Genomic DNA, 16,104 nt, shown 5'->3' with positions numbered 1-16,104 from the left:
CAACTGGAGCAAACGTTTCAGTGTAATCAATGCCTTCTTGTTGACTATACCCTTGTGCAACAAGTCTGGCTTTGTTTCTTGTTACTTCACCTTGCTCATTCAGCTTGTTTCTGAATACCCATTTTGTTCCAATAATGTTCTTGTGCTGAGGTTTGGGTACCAGATCCCACACATCATTTCTTTGAAATTGATTCAACTCTTCTTGCATAGCTAGGATCCATCCATCATCTGAAAGTGCTTCATCAACTGTTGTAGGTTCAATCATTGAGATTAGTCCAATCATTGACTCTTCTTGTCTGAAATGTGATCTTGTTCTTCTTGGACTATCTTTGTTTCCAATGATTAGCTCCTCAGGATGTGAAGACTTGTGTTTGAATGTGTTTCTGGGAGGATCTTCTTGATGTGAGCCATCTTGTGCTTCATCAGAAGCAGTTTCATCTTGCGCTTCTGATGTGGGTTCAGCTTCTGGACTATCTTCAGACTCAGCTATCTGATCAGGTTCTGGAGTAGCTTCAGGAACCTGTATCTCTGCAAAACTTTCACCCTGCTTTGAAGTTTTATCTTCAAGCTCCTTGTCATCAAATTTAACGTGCATAGATTCTTCAACACAGAGTGTTTCTGAATTATACACTCTGTATGCCTTTGACCTTTCAGAGTAACCTAAAAAGATTCCTCTTTGGGCCTTGGCATCAAATTTCTTTAGGTAGAGCTTGTTGTTCAGAATGTAACAAGTACATCCAAATTGATGAAAGTAAGAGATATTGGGTTTTCTTCCTTTAAAGAGTTCATATGCTGTTTTCTCCAAAATAGGTCTAATATAGATCCTGTTTTGAACATAGCATGCTGTATTCACTGCTTCTGCCCAAAAATGTTTTGGTAAATTGTTTTCATGAATCATGGTTCTGGCCATTTCTTGTAAAGTTCTATTCTTTCTCTCTACAACTCCATTTTGTTGTGGTGTTCTAGGAGAAGAGAATTCATGGAAAATTCCATGTTTTTCACAAAAAGCTTCAAATGGCTCATTTTCAAATTCTCCACCATGATCACTTCTGACTTTCAAAATTTTTGATTCTTTTTCAGATTGAATTTGAGTGCAGAAGCTACTGAATACATCACACGCAACATCTTTACTCTTTATGAATTTCACCCAAGTCCATCTGCTGTAATCATCAACAATGACTAATCCATATCTACTTCCATATAAGGATGCAGTACTCACTGGTCCAAATAAATCAATATGGAGTAATTCTAAAGGTCTTGAGGTTGAAACAATATCTTTTGTTTTAAAAGATGATTTCACAATTTTCCCTCTCTGACATGCACCACAGAGTGCATCTGAATGATAGTCAATGTCTGGTAGCCCTTTCACCAGTTGTAACTTACTAAGCTTAGAGATTAACCTCCAGTTAGCATGTCCCAACCTTCTGTGCCACATCCATTTCTTATCATTCACTGATAGTAGGCAAATCACCTTCTGATCAGCCAGTTCAGAAAAATTGATTTTATAGACATTGTCAACTCTCTTTCCTTTGAACACAATGGATTTGTCTTCCTTGTTGATTACTGTACAGTTGGGTTTTTCAAAAAGCACATCATAACCATTATCACAAAATTGACTAATGCTCAAAAGGTTATGTTCAAGACCATCTACCAACCATACATTATTAATCGAGGTAGAGGAGTTACCAATAGTTCCTGTACCTATGATCTTGCCTGACTGGTTGCCTCCAAATTTCACATTTCCTCCCTCTTTCATTGTTAGGCTGAGGAACATGGACTTGTCTCCTGTCATGTGTCTTGAGCAACCACTGTCTAGGTACCATGATCTTTGCTTTGGCACTGCTCTTAGACATACCTGCATCATTGACATTTTTAGATTTAGGTACCCATTGTTCTATGGGTCCTGGAAGGTTAGTACATAAGGCTTTACTCTTCACTTCTTGTACCTTGTGCTGTGAGTTGGATTGCTTCTGATTAACCATCACCTTAGATTTTGGTACTTCAGAAGCAGTAACTGTCTTCTTCTGAAACTTAGACTTCAGAACCCCAGATTTTGGTTTCACCAGACTCTGAGGAATAGGTTCTGATCTTTTCAGGATCCTAACCTTTGAAGTTTTGGAATCAGATTTGATCATAGCCTTTGACTTAGAGTTCTTTGGCTTTGAAGTAATCTTAGCCTTAGAACTAGAAGCTTCAGGTTCTGATTGAACAACAGTTTCCAACTCAGCCCCTTCTGGTACAAAGAATGTTTTCAGACCTTCCTTGATGCATTCACAACAAGACTTTAGATTGGTTTTCTCCAGTTTCACTTCTGGAAAGCCAATTCCTCTGCCATTGTTCTTGTAAATGCTATAAATCATAGAAGCCACTCTGCTTCTGTCAATGCCAGATATAATGAAGTCTTCAAGAGCAATTTCATGATTACTTAAAGGTTTTTCATTACACTTTTCTTGTAGCTTCTGACATAAGAACCTGAGCTGGTCTTCATATGTTTTACACATGAAGTCAAAGCCCCTAAGTCCCTGTTCAGAAGCTTTCAGATCCAATAGAGTTGATTTTTGCTGTTGTACCAAATCAGCATATTTTTCTTTTAAATCCTTCAACTCATTGGTTCTTACTTCAAAATGTGTAAGAAGTTCTTTAAGTGACTCAACAAGTTCATCTCTGGGAATTTTGGAATATACCTCATTTTCATCTTCTGAGTCTGAATCTGATCCAGCTTCTGAAGTTGCTGTTGCTACCAACCCAACAGCTACCTTTGCATCTTCATCAGCTTCCTCTTTATCAGATCCAGATTCACTACCCAAATCATCCCAGGTTGCCATTAAACTCTGCTTAATCTGCTTCTTGAATTTGCTTGGTTTGAATGTAGACCTCTTTGACTTGTCCTTTGACTTTTCTCTTTGAAGATCAGGGCATTCAGCAATGAAGTGACCTGGCTTCTTACAGTTGAAGCATCCCTTCTGATCTTCTTTCCTTGAGCTTCTGGAGTTACCCCTTCTGGAGAGAAACTTTCTGTTCTTCTTGGCCAGATATTGAAGTCTGTTTGAGAGCATGGCCATTTCTGCAGCATCTGGTTCAGAATCTGAACTTGACTGTTCTTCCTCTTCAGATTCAACCACTTTGAGAGCTTTTGATGACTTGCCTTTGGATGGAAGAGCTATTGATTTACTCTTCTTAGTAGACTCATGTTCATTAAGACTTAACTCATGAACTTTGAGAGAACTAACAAGATCTTCGACACTTAAAGTGTTTAAATCTTTAGCTTCCTCAATGGCAGTCACCTTCGGTCTCCATCTGGCAGGTAAGCTTCTGAGAATCTTGCTTACATGATCAGAAGCAACATAGCTCTTCTTTAGAATCTGTAGACCAGAAACTAAGGTTTGAAACCTTGAGTACATCTCCTCAATAGTTTCATCATCCTTCATTTTGAATAACTCATACTGATGTACAAGCAGGAGAGCCTTTGCTTCTTTGACCTTCTTGCTCCCTTCATAATTTGAACAGAGAGAAGCAAACATAGCTTTAGCAGTGGATTTGTCACTCATCTTCATGTATTCTGCTTTGGGTATGGCAGTGACAAGAGCTCCTCTGATAATATGATGCTTCTTGTAAAGTTTCCTCAGTTCTGGAGTATGTTTCTTTCTATCCACAGCAGCTCCTTCTTCATCAAGGACTAAACCACCAACGCCGTCTTCCAGAATATCCCACAATTCTTCATCTAGGCTCATGATGTAACTGTAAAAATTGGTCTTCCACCAAGAGAACTCTTCAGCATCTCCATTGAACTTTGGAACTTTTCCAACACTGGTTTTCTTACTATCACTATAATCATGTGAGACATTTTTATAGCTAGTATCACCATCAGGAGGAGGAGTAGTCATGTTTTTCTCAGATCTTTGACTGTTGCACGGTTAAGTGATACACAACAGACCAAGGCTCTAGATACCAATTGAAGGTGAGAAAAACACAAGAAGGGGGGTTGAATTGTGTTTTGAAAAATTCTTCGTTTCTCTAAACAACTGAATACACTGATCAGAAGCTAAGTGAGACAGCTTCTGAAGTGATGATCAGAATCTAAATGCAGCGGAATAAAACAGAGAGAGAGAAGAAGAACGACACAAAGCAATTATACTGGTTCCTTCCACAATCCGGAAGTAGTCCAGTCCCCCTTGCACTTCCAAGGAGATTTCACTATGAGTAATATCTGATTACAAATGCTCAAGCACACAAGCAAGAGACTTCCAATGCTCAAGCACACAAGCAAGAGACTTCCTTTGCTCAAGAACACAATCAAGAGACTTCCTGCTCAAGCACAACTGCAAGAGACTTCCTAACTAAACAAAATTACACAGAAAATTGTTTAAGGTTGAACACTTGATATACAATCAGAGGTGCTCACAATACAAATCAGATACAGACTCAATGGACTTAAGAATTTCTAAGATATGACTTTGAGACACAGAAATTCTAAGTGAATGCAGAACAATTTCAGCAGAGGTTTGGTACTTGTGAAAATCTTGTGAGTCTTTCGTTCAGCGTTCTTGCATTACCAATTCTCTAGGTCTTCACTCCTTTATATAGAGGTGTGAAAGAGACGTTGTGAAATTGCCAGCACACCAAAGAGTCGTTGTTGAAGCTTGATCTTTCACCAATGATCTTTTGCCTGATTTGGTTGTTGTCCTATGAAGAACAAATTTGAAATCCATTCCTTATCCAAAGGAACATCTATGCAGGCGAGACCGTATTCTGGAGCTGTTTTCTTGTCTTGAAGTGCAGACACAAAACAGAGTAGTGGAGAACGTGGTTGTGCAATTCGTACAAAGTACAATGTCAACGCTTCCGTCCAAATTGCAAACACACACCTTCAAACACCTTTGAAATGACCGTTGCAAGCTCCACTAATCCTTTGTTTGTGTTTTCGAATCCAATAGACAGCTTTTGCATTGATGATTCTTCAATTCTTGATTCTTTGCAAATCCAGTTGATATTCAGCTTCTGGTGAAATGGCTTCTGATGAGGCAGCTTCTGATGATGCAGCTTCTGATGAGATGACTTCTGCAGCTTCTGATGATGTGACTTCTGGACCTCTTGTCTTCAGGAGCACTATTCTTCAGGAGCAGCTTACTTCAGGAGCGCTATTTCTTCAGGAGCAGCTTGACTTCAGGAGCGCTTTTTCTTCAGGAGCAAGTTGCCTTCAGGAGCGTCCAAGCTTCAAATTTTTGTTGTTTCCATAGCTCTTTATTTGCTCATTCAGAACCAATGATGATGTAACTTTTTAATTATGGTCCTGTACACTTGAACAAATATTAGCTAATCCAATTTACAATTTTTAATACCTTGTTATCATCAAAACTCTTTAAGGTTTATTGTTAAACACATTTTGTTCCAACACAGAATCCTCTTTAGTAGACTCACTGGTCATCAGCATCAGTTGCTTGGCTTCTGAAACTACAGACTCTTGTAGGTCAGCAGCAATTTCCAAGACTTTTTCAGCTGCTGCCTTCTTCCCTTGTAAGTCCTTTAACTCCAAATCAGAAGCAGCTTGAGCTGTCATGGTGATATGAGGAAAATCCTTGGTCCTCCTCAAAGCTGGCTTCCTCTTCCTCTTTGGTATAGCTGGTTGTACAGGGGCAATACCAGAACTTAGGACTGCACAAGAGTTGTTGTCTTCAGCTACCTCTTCAATTGATGGCATTGCAGAACCACCAATCTTAAACTTGACAGAAGCAGGTCTTGCCTTCTTAGCAGATTCTTCAACCTTCAGATACTCTTCTTTGGTCATTTTCCTCTTAACACTCCTGCTTTTTGCCAGAGGCACAGTACCACCATACATTTCCTCAGGTACCTCATCCAACCTGATGACCTCTTTGGTTGCCACATAGTGTTCCTTGATGTACCTCATCTGTACTTCAATAGGATCTTGTTTGCAGATGGGTGGAAAATCCCTCATAAGATCAGACACGACATGAGATTCACTTAGATCAGTTCTAAGTTTGGTGACCTTGCTGATCAGCTTCATGTTCTTGAGAGTTTGAGCATTTATGAATGCTCCAGTTTTTGTATCCAGCATCTGATCTGTGTAGCCTTGAGCTCTGCTTAAACTGTCCAAGACACCTCCTTGATAGAATATCTCTGATAAGAGTCTTCCATAAGGAACCCAGGGCCTTGGTTTATCCTGCAGCTGACTCTGTTTCAGACACTCTACCAAGTACTTGAACATGTATTTGGGCACATTTATCTTTTCCTTCTTGATGAGGTGCTGGAGAAAGACCTTCTGAGCCAAATTTGGTTTCTCGTTATCACCACATGGAAACAAATCCTCATTCTGAATCTTCAGAAGCATTTTGGTTTCCATGTTTAATTCAGCATATTTCTTTTCCTTTTCAGAATTGTATATAACCAAGTTAGCTCTTTCCTTCCAAATGCGTTGTTCAGCAGCACTTGAAAGATCAATTCCAGAGTAATATCCAGACGCTTCAACCTTAAGAACAGCTTCTATTTGCCATTGAGTAATTCTTACTGGAATACCGCAGATACTTGATCTGATTTCATCCTCAACAAACGGCGCAAGACCCATTTCTTCTCTTGTTTTCCCTTCTAATTCAGGATACATTAACACCATCTGACTTTCCTCAGCTAGGGATGCCGCTCTGTTGTAAAATTTTGCTCTTACCCAGAAGTGTCTAACCAGAGCTTCGTATGTTGGTCCATTCAACATTTTGAAGTAATGCATGAGTCCTTGCTCTTCAAAGTAGCTTCTGATCCAACACTTATGAAAACTCAGAGAATCAAAATCCACTGGATTATCTATCTGAACTTGTAAATCCCATTCTTCCAATTTCATGCTTCTTCCTCTGTAGTCATATTCCGGGACCATTCGTGAAGTAGATACTGAATTTTCTTGTTGCGAACTTGATGATGCCATTTGATGATAGACGAAGATTTGAAGAAGATGAAGATTTTGGGGTTCTAAGGTTGAGAGAATGCGCTTACTTCGCAAGAGGTTTAAGAGCAAATGTGTTTGTTGTGAGTGAGTAGTGTGTGAATTGTCAAAGTGTTAAAAGTAAAACGATTGCAATTCAAAAGAAACAAACAAACATAACATTAATGACAAAATTGGGGGCGCGTGAAAAGTACTTTCAAAGCTATTAAATCATCATTGCCCTTTTTAGTTATACACCAACACATACAGGCCACGTAAGAAGTTCACAGAGTAACTACCAAGTTAGTGGGCCAGAAGTTACTTTTAAAAAGTAACTCCCAACGTTTCCACTAATTCAACTATTCAGAAGCAACAAATCCAGCTTCTGGACTTCAGATGCTGACGTCATCATCGGAAGCGAGTTTTCCTCAGAACCTCAATAAAGAGCTTCTGATGGACTACCGCTTCTGAACTAACTTCAGAACCTAAAATCCTATTCAGGAGCAAGCAAGCATTTAATCAGATACAAAGTGCATGTTCAAATTTTTCTTTATAAAATCAAATCTTTCAACAGTTAAAGGCTTAGTAAATATATCAGCCCATTGATTTTCAGTATCAATGAATTGTATATCTAAAATTCCTTTTTGAACATAATCTCTGATAAAATGGTGTTTGATTTCAATGTGCTTAGCTCTTGAATGCAAAATTGGATTTTTAGACAAACAAATAGCAGCAGTATTATCACAATAAATGGGAATACTGTTAGCAGTTATCTGGTAATCTTCCAACTGATGTTTCATCCAAAGTAGTTGTGTACAACAACTTGCAGCTGAAATGTATTCTGCTTCTGCTGTAGACATAGCAATAGTTGTTTGTCTTTTGCTAGCCCAGGATATAAGATTATCACCCAGAAATTGACAATTGCCACTGGTTGACTTTCTTTCAATCCTATCACCAGCATAATCAGCATCACAGAATCCAATTAGCTTATAATCTAAGGATTTCCTATAAAGGAGTCCAAGATTAGTTGTTCCTTTCAAATACCTGAAGATTCTCTTGACAGCAGTCATATGAGATTCTCTAGGATCTGATTGGAATCTTGCACACAAGCATACACTGAATAAAATATCTGGCCTAGATGCAGTGAGGTATAACAAAGAACCAATCATACCTCTATACAGCTTCTGATCTACTTTAGCTCCTTCATCTTCTTTGCTTAAGGTGCACGTAGGGTGCATTGGAGTGTTCATCACTTTACAATCTTCAAGTTTGAACTTCTTCAGAAGCTCCTTTGTGTACTTTGATTGATGAACATAGACTCCATCTTTGCATTGATTGATTTGAATGCCAAGGAAGAACTTCAGCTCTCCCATCATGCTCATTTCAAATTCATCCTGCATTAACTCAGAAAATTCCTTGCAAAGAGATGCATTAGTAGAACCAAATATTATATCATCAACATATATTTGCACAACAAGAATATCCTTCCCAAGGGTCCTTCTGAAGAGTGTAGTATCAACCTGTCCTCTTTTAAAATCATTCTTGATTAAGAAATTACTTAGTCTATCATACCAAGCTCTGGGAGCTTGTTTCAAGCCATATAGTGATTTCTTCAGTTTAAAAACATGGTCAGGATATTTAATATCCTCAAATCCAGGAGGTTGCTTGACATACACTTCTTCTTCTATGACACCATTTAGAAATGCACTCTTGACATCCATTTGATATAATATTATGCCATGATTAACTGCATAGGAAAGAAGTAACCTGATTGCTTCCAATCTTGCAACTGGAGCAAACGTTTCAGTGTAATCAATGTCTTCTTGTTGACTATACCCTTGTGCAACAAGCCTGGCTTTGTTTCTTGTTACTTCACCTTGCTCATTCAGCTTGTTTCTGAATACCCATTTTGTTCCAATAATGTTCTTGTGCTGAGGTTTGGGTACCAGATCCCACACATCATTTCTTTGAAATTGATTCAACTCTTCTTGCATAGCTAGGATCCATCCATCATCTGAAAGTGCTTCATCAACTGTTGTAGGTTCAATCATTGAGATTAGTCCAATCATTGACTCCTCTTGTCTGAAATGTGATCTTGTTCTTCTTGGACTATCTTTGTTTCCAATGATTAGCTCCTCAGGATGTGAAGACTTGTGTTTGAATGTGTTTCTGGGAGGATCTGCTTGATGTGAGCCATCTTGTGCTTCATCAGAAGCAGCTTCATCTTGCGCTTCTGATGTGGGTTCAGCTTCTGGATTATCTTCAGACTCAGCTATCTGATCAGGTTCTGGAGTAGCTTCAGGAACCTGTATCTCTGCAAAACTTTCACCTTGCTTTGAAGTTTTATCTTCAAGCTCCTTGTCATCAAATTTAACGTGCATAGATTCTTCAACACAGAGTGTTTCTGAATTATACACTCTGTATGCCTTTGACCTTTCAGAGTAACCTAAAAAGATTCCTCTTTAGGCCTTGGCATCAAATTTCTTTAGGTAGAGCTTGTTGTTCAGAATGTAACATGTACATCCAAATTGATGAAAGTAAGAGATATTTGGTTTTCTTCCTTTAAAGAGTTCATATGCTGTTTTCTCCAAAATGGGTCTAATATAGATCCTGTTTTGAACATAGCATGCTGTATTCACTGCTTCTGCCCAAAAATGGTTTGGTAAATTGTTTTCATGAATCATGGTTCTGGCCATTTCTTGTAAAGTTCTATTCTTTCTCTCTACAACCCCATTTTGTTGTGGTGTTCTAGGTGAAGAGAATTCATGGAAAATTCCATGTTTTTCACAAAAAGCTTCAAATGGCTCATTTTCAAATTCTCCACCATGATCACTTCTGACTTTCAAAATTTTTGATTCTTTTTCAGATTGAATTTGAGTGCAGAAGCTACTGAATACATCACACGCAACATCTTTACTCTTTATGAATTTCACCCAAGTCCATCTGCTGTAATCATCAACAATGACTAATCCATATCTACTTCCATATAAGGATGCAGTACTCACTGGTCCAAATAAATCAATATGGAGTAATTCTAAAGGTCTTGAGGTTGAAACAATGTCTTTGGTTTTAAAAGATGATTTCACAATTTTCCCTCTCTGACATGCACCACAGAGTGCATCTGAATGATAGTCAATGTCTGGTAGCCCTTTCACAAGTTGTAACTTACTAAGCTTAGAGATTAACCTCCAGTTAGCATGTCCCAACCTTCTGTGCCACATCCATTTCTTATCATTCACTGATAGTAGGCAAATCACCTTCTGATCAGCCAGTTCAGAAAAATTGATTTTATAGACATTGTCAACTCTCTTTCCCTTGAACACAATGGATTTGTCTTCCTTGTTGATTACTGTACAGTTGGGTTTTTCAAAAAGCACATCATAACCATTATCACAAAATTGACTAATGCTCAAAAGGTTATGTTCAAGACCATCTACCAACCATACATTATTAATTGAGGTAGAGGAATTACCAATAGTTCCTGTACCTATGATCTTGCCAGACTGGTTGCCTCCAAATTTCACATTTCCTCCCTCTTTCATTGTTAGGCTGAGGAACATGGACTTGTCTCCTGTCATGTGTCTTGAGCAACCGCTGTCTAGGTACCATGATCTTTTCTTTGGCACTGCTCTTAGACATACCTGCATCATTGACATTTTTTGATTTAGGTACCCATTGTTCTATGGGTCCTGGAAGGTTAGTACTTAAGGCTTTACTCTTCACTTCTTGTACCTTGTGCTGTGAGTTGGGTTGCTTCTGATTAACCATCACCTTAGGTTTTGGTACTTCAGAAGCAGTAACTGTCTTCTTCTGAAACTTAGACTTCAGAACCCCAGATTTTGGTTTCACCAGACTCTGAGGAATAGGTTCTGATCTTTTCAGGATCCTGACCTTTGACGTCTTGGAATCAGATTTGATCATAGCCTTTGACTTAGAGTTCTTTGGCTTTGAAGTAATCTTAGCCTTAGGACTAGAAGCTTCAGGTTCTGATTGAACAACAGTTTCCAACTCAGCTCCTTCTGGTACAAAGAATGTTTTCAGACCTTCCTTGATGCATTCACAACAAGATTTTAGATTGGTTTTCTCAAGTTTCACTTCTGGAAAACCAATTCCTCTGCCATTGTTCTTGTAAATGCTATAAATCATAGAAGCTACTCTGCTTCTGTCAATGCCAGATATAATAAAATCTTCAAGAGCAATTTCATGGTTACTTAAAGGTTTTTCATTACACTTTTCTTGTAGCTTCTGACATAAGAACCTAAGCTGATCTTCATATGTTTTACACATGAAGTCAAAGCCCCTAAGTCCTTGTTCAGAAGCTTTCAGATCCAATAGAGTTGATTTTTGCTGTTGTACCAAATCAGCATATTTTTCTTTTAAATCCTTCAACTCATTGGTTCTTACTTCAAAATGTGTAAGAAGTTCTTTAAGTGACTCAACAAGTTCATTTCTGGGAATTTTGGAATATACCTCGTTTTCATCTTCTGAGTCTGAATCTGATCCAGCTTCTGAAGTTGCTGTTGCTACCAACCCAACAGCTACCTTTGCATCTTCATCAGCTTCCTCTTTATCAGATCCAGATTCACTACCCAAATCATCCCAGGTTGCCATTAAACTCTGCTTAATCTGCTTCTTGAGTTTGCTTGGTTTGAATGTAGACCTCTTTGACTTGTCCTTTGACTTTTCTCTTTGAAGATCAGGGCATTCAGCAATGAAGTGTCCAGGCTTCTTACAGTTGAAGCATCCCTTCTGATCTTCTTTCTTTGAGCTTCTGGAGTTACCCCTTCTGGAGAGAAACTTTCTGTTCTTCTTGGCCAGATATTGAAGTCTGTTTGAGAGCATGGCCATTTCAGCAGCATCTGGTTCAGAATCTGAACTTGACTGTTCTTCCTCTTCAGATTCAACTACTTTGAGAGCTTTTGATGACTTGCCTTTGGATGGAAGAGCTATTGATTTACTCTTCTTAGTAGACTCATGTTCATTAAGACTTAACTCATGAACTTTGAGAGAACTAACAAGATCTTCGACACTTAAAGTGTTTAAATCTTTAGCTTCCTCAATGGCAGTCACCTTTGGTCTCCATCTGGCAGGTAAGCTTCTGAGTATCTTGCTTACATGATCAGAAGCAACATAGCTCTTCTTTAGAATCTGTAGCCCAGAAACTAAGGTTTGAAACCTTGAGTACATCTCCTCAATAGTTTCATCATCCTTCATCTTGAATAACTCATACTGATGTACAAGCAGGAGAGCCTTTGCTTCTTTGACCTTCTTGCTCCCTTCATAATTTGAACAGAGAGAAGCAAACATAGCTTTAGCAGTGGATTTGTCACTCATCTTCATGTATTCTGCTTTGGGTATGGCAGTGACAAGAGCTCCTCTGATAATATGATGCTTCTTGTAGAGTTTCCTCAGTTCTGGAGTATGTTTCTTTCTATCCACAGCAGCTCCTTCTTCATCAAGGACTAAATCACCAACACCATCTTCCAGAATATCCCATAATTCTTCATCTAGGCTCATGATGTAACTGTAAAAGTTGGTCTTCCACCAAGAGAACTCTTCAGCATCTCCATTGAACTTTGGAACTTTTCCAACACTGGTTTTCTTACTATCACTATAATCATGTGAGACATTTTTATAGCTAGTATCACCAGGACCAGTAGGAGGAGGAGTAGACATGTTTTTCTCAGATCTTTGACTATTGCACGGTTAAGTGTTACACAACAGACCAAGGCTCTAGATACCAATTGAAGGTGAGAAAAACACAAGAAGGGGGGTTGAATTGTGTTTTGAAAAATTCTTCGTTTCTCCTTAAAACTGAACACACTGATCAGAAGCTAAGTGAGACAGCTTCTGAAGTGATAATCAGAATCTAAATGCAGCGGAATAAAACAGAGAGAGAGAAGAAGAACGACACAAAGCAATTATACTGGTTCCTTCCACAATCCGGAAGTAGTCCAGTCCCCCTTGCACTTCCAAGGAGATTTCACTATGAGTAATATCTGATTACAAATGCTCAAGCACACAAGCAAGAGACTTCCTTTGCTCAAGCACACAAGCTAGAGACTTCCTTTGCTCAAGAACACAATCAAGAGACTTCCTGCTCAAGCACAACTGCAAGAGACTTCCTAACTAAACAAAATTACACAGAAAATTGTTTAAGGTTGAACACTTGATATACAATCAGAGGTGCTCACAATACAAAACAGATACAAACTCAATGGACTTAAGAATTTCTAAGATATGACTTTGAGACACAGAAATTCTAAGTGAATGCAGAACAATTTCAGCAGAGGTTTGGTACTTGTGAAAATCTTGTGAGTCTTTCGTTCAGCGTTCTTGCATTACCAAAACTCTAAGTCTTCACTCCTTTATATAGAGGTGTGAAAGAGACGTTGTGAAATTGCCAGCACACCAAAGAGTCGTTGTTGAAGCTTGATCTTTCACCAATGATCTTTTGCCTGATTTGGTTGTTGTCCTATGAAGAACCAATTTGAAATCCATTCCTTATCCAAAGGAACATATATGCAGGCGAGACCGTATTCTGGAGCTGTTTTCTTGTCTTGAAGCGTGGACACAAAACAGAGTAGTGGAGAACGTGGTTGTACAATTCGTACAAAGTACAATGTCAATGCTTTCGTCCAAATTGCAAGCACAAGCCTTCAAACACCTTTGAAATGACCGTTGCAAAATTCCACTAATTCTTTGTTTGTGTTTACGAATCCAATAGACAGCTTTTGCATTGATAATTCTTCAATTCTTGAATCTTTTGCAATTCCAGTTGAGATTCAGCTTCTGGTGAAATAGCTTCTGATGAGGCAGCTTCTGATGATGCAGCTTCTGATGATATGACTTCTGCAGCTTCTGATGATGCAGCTTCTGATGATATGACTTCTGGACTTCTTGTCTTCAGGAGCACTATTCTTACTTCAGAAGCGTCTTAACTTCAGGAGCACTATCCTTACTTCAGAAGCGACTTAATTTCAGGAGCGCTTTTTCTCTTCAGTAACAAGTTGCCTTCAGGAGCGTCCAAGCTTCAAATTTTTGTTGTTTCCTTTGCTCTTCATTTGCTCATTCAGAACCAATGATGATGTAACTTTATAATTATGATCCTGTACACTTGAACAAATATTAGCTAGTCCAATTTACAATTTTTAATACCTTGTTATCATCAAAACTCTTTAAGGTTCATTGTTAAACACATTTTGTTCCAACAATTAATGGTCTCACTTTAGATAAGATATATAGTGATAATTTGCTAGACCAGCACTTAATATATAGTATCTTTTGCGAAAAGATGAGGAATATTCTAACTCATGCAGTTGAACTTGGTAGCGCATGCTTGTAATCTAAGTAGGAGTATTAAGGTGTTAGAAGTTCATTTGATATGTAAAAAAAAAAAAAAAAAATTATTGCTCATGTCTATGCACAATCATAAACAAAAATAATAACCTTAATTAGTTTCTATCAAAAAATAATGTTAGTTGTATATTGGAGAGGGTGAAAGACAAGTAGACAGCAGTGTATATTTAAGTAAAACTTTATGAAGAAGTTTGTGTTCTTCTTCTTCCGTGCTTACCTGTTTTAAATGCTTAAGCACATGGCGGGGTCTTTTTATTGCAACCATTTATGAATATATTCTTCATTAATCACTGGCCAGCAAGAGGTAGGAGAAGAAACTAATATTTAAATTTGAGACTCTTTCTTTTAATTAAACAATTTTTTAGGATAGAAGGAAGCTTGCAGAAGTATCTTTCGTGATTCTTTGTTTTAATTTTCTTCTTGCTTGAGTAAAGTATTAAGCATATTATACTACCAATCATTAAACACATTCGCCGAATAAATGTATCTATTGTTTACTCAATCATAGGAGAATCCCCAAAGAAGACTAATATTCAGGGGCGGATCCATTTGAGAGCAATGTGGAGCTAAAGCTCCACATGAAATTTTCCTTTTTTTTTTAATAAATAAAATACATGTTAAAAATAAGATCTTTTGAATGCTTTGTCACTTGTTAATGATACCAAAAAATAATTATAAGAAATGAGGAATGAGGGATGAGAAGAATTTATATCTAAAATTATTAAAATTTGCAATAAGCATGATATTGATGCACCGCATGCACAAAGGAAGTAACTTTCATTGAAAAATACCAATATTGTTATATATTTAATATAAAATACACAAGTTATAAGACAAACTTACCATTTTAAATTTTTTAACATGTGCAAATTTGCATATGGTAGAAAAAACTCTTCTTATTTTTAATATAATTTGCATTATTGTTTCTTCAAAATTTTAGCTCCATGTATAATAAATGTCTGGATCCGTCCCTGCTAATATTGTTCCTGAGAATCACACAGCATAACTGGATTAAATATATACTGTATGTGTAACTCAATATTGGGAAAAATTCAAAGTATTAGATTGATTAAAGATAAGGTTTGGATAGAGTTTATAAAGAGTGATATTATTCATCTTAAAAGACAGTTTTATAAAGATGAATTATGACGAGTATAAAAATTTAATATGGTATTATAACTTGTAGGTCGGTCACTCACTGTTTATATTCATGCACCAAACTCAATTAATAGTGCTGAACGTGAGGATATATTGAAGAAAAAAATTCATTGAAGATTTACAATTGAATTTACATATAACCTACCAATTAGATAATTACGAACTTAAACCTAAGCCACAAAAAGTGTGAGCTGAATGTTCAATCATTGTGTCAAGTACAATTGCTTTTCTAGTGAATATTCAATTTCTTGAAAGGAAAAAATATCCAAAATTAAGTTACATGCATATATAAGAAGCATACATTTCTAGTAGTAAAAAGACACTGATCATGAATCCGCATGTAGCGAGTGCAAGCCAAGGTAGTCCTTTTAGAGAAAAGTCAATATAAACAAATTTATAAGTGTCCTCGGGGTCCTTTCATAAGAGATATCATCTCCTCACCTTAAATTTCTTTTATGAATCAATTTAGAATATGTGAAATTGGTTTACATCAACAATCAGATTTGAGTCTAACGGAAGAGGCTAATAATCTGCATGTAGTTTGAAATTCGGTTAGTAATTCACATTTGGTTCGCAAGATGTCTCAAATAAGATTATATGAACTTATGTAAAATAAAAATAAAAAATATACTTATAATTCATAAATAATTATTAAACTAGCT

The sequence above is a fragment of the Medicago sativa genome, chromosome 2 (assembly GCF_051527215.1).
Source record: "Medicago sativa cultivar Bolivia chromosome 2, Bolivia_mono, whole genome shotgun sequence".
Classification (NCBI taxonomy): Eukaryota; Viridiplantae; Streptophyta; class Magnoliopsida; order Fabales; family Fabaceae; genus Medicago; species Medicago sativa.
The sequence above is the reverse complement of the archived record's forward strand: the minus strand, read 5'-3'. Positions refer to the sequence as shown.